The sequence below is a fragment of the Myotis davidii genome, unplaced genomic scaffold, assembly GCF_000327345.1.
Source record: "Myotis davidii unplaced genomic scaffold, ASM32734v1 scaffold167, whole genome shotgun sequence".
NCBI classification, from domain to species: Eukaryota; Metazoa; Chordata; class Mammalia; order Chiroptera; family Vespertilionidae; genus Myotis; species Myotis davidii.
Window position 1 is genome coordinate 3,743,645 of NW_006300048.1, and position 868 is coordinate 3,744,512.

Here is an 868-nt window from a genome sequence, read left to right on the forward strand (position 1 = left end):
GACACCGTTTAACCAGGGACAACTGCCCATTTAGTGGAGAGCAAGATTTTAACCCAGATTGTCTTCCCGGCTGAGGATTTACCTTAAGAGCATGAAACCTTGATTTCCCAGAGACTCAGTCCCGCCCCCAAAGCCCAGCATGCAGCAGGTGCTCAGTAAATATTGTTGAATTCCTGGGGTGCCTTGGACATTCTTATCAGCCACACTTCCGCCCGTGCCGCCAGGCAGTCCCACCTGGCGGGGGGCTGAGGGTGAGGAACAGCTCCAGGCTTCCTCCCGCCCGACTCCATGGAGCCTGTGGGGCCTCACCTCCCGGAAGCTGTTCCTCTTCTCCCCGCAGTGGGCCCCACGCCGGCCGCAGTCCTGGCCTCTTGGCGACAGTGTGGTTGTGAGGAGGACAATGTCCTGACTGCGTTCGGAGCCGTTCTCAGCTCCTGGTGGCGGAAGAGGGAGGTCTGTTGGCTGAGGGCCGCAGTGCAGAATGCCTGCTCCTGAGGGGCACTCTGCCGGCGGAGGAGGTGCTGCTGGGGCGGCGGGGGGGTGGGGGTGGGGGCCCCCCCACCCCCGAGGAACTCACAGCTTCATTTCCTCCTCCCCAAGGGGACTTCCGTCAGCGGTCAAATGAGAGTTGTCAGATGTACTAGTATTTGCATCTCAGCCTCCGGATCATTTGTTTAGGGTCCTCCAGCAAGAGTCCTCCCTCCCTCCTCCTTCCACAAGCTCTAGGGCCAGAGGGGCACAGCAAGGAATAGGGGCGTCTTACAGGACCCCCTCGTGTCCCCACAGCCGTCAGAGGCCAGGGCCAGGGGAAGGCCTGAGGCCAGAGCTGTGCGCCTGGTTCCTGCCCTGCGGGCTCCCCGCCGGGGCC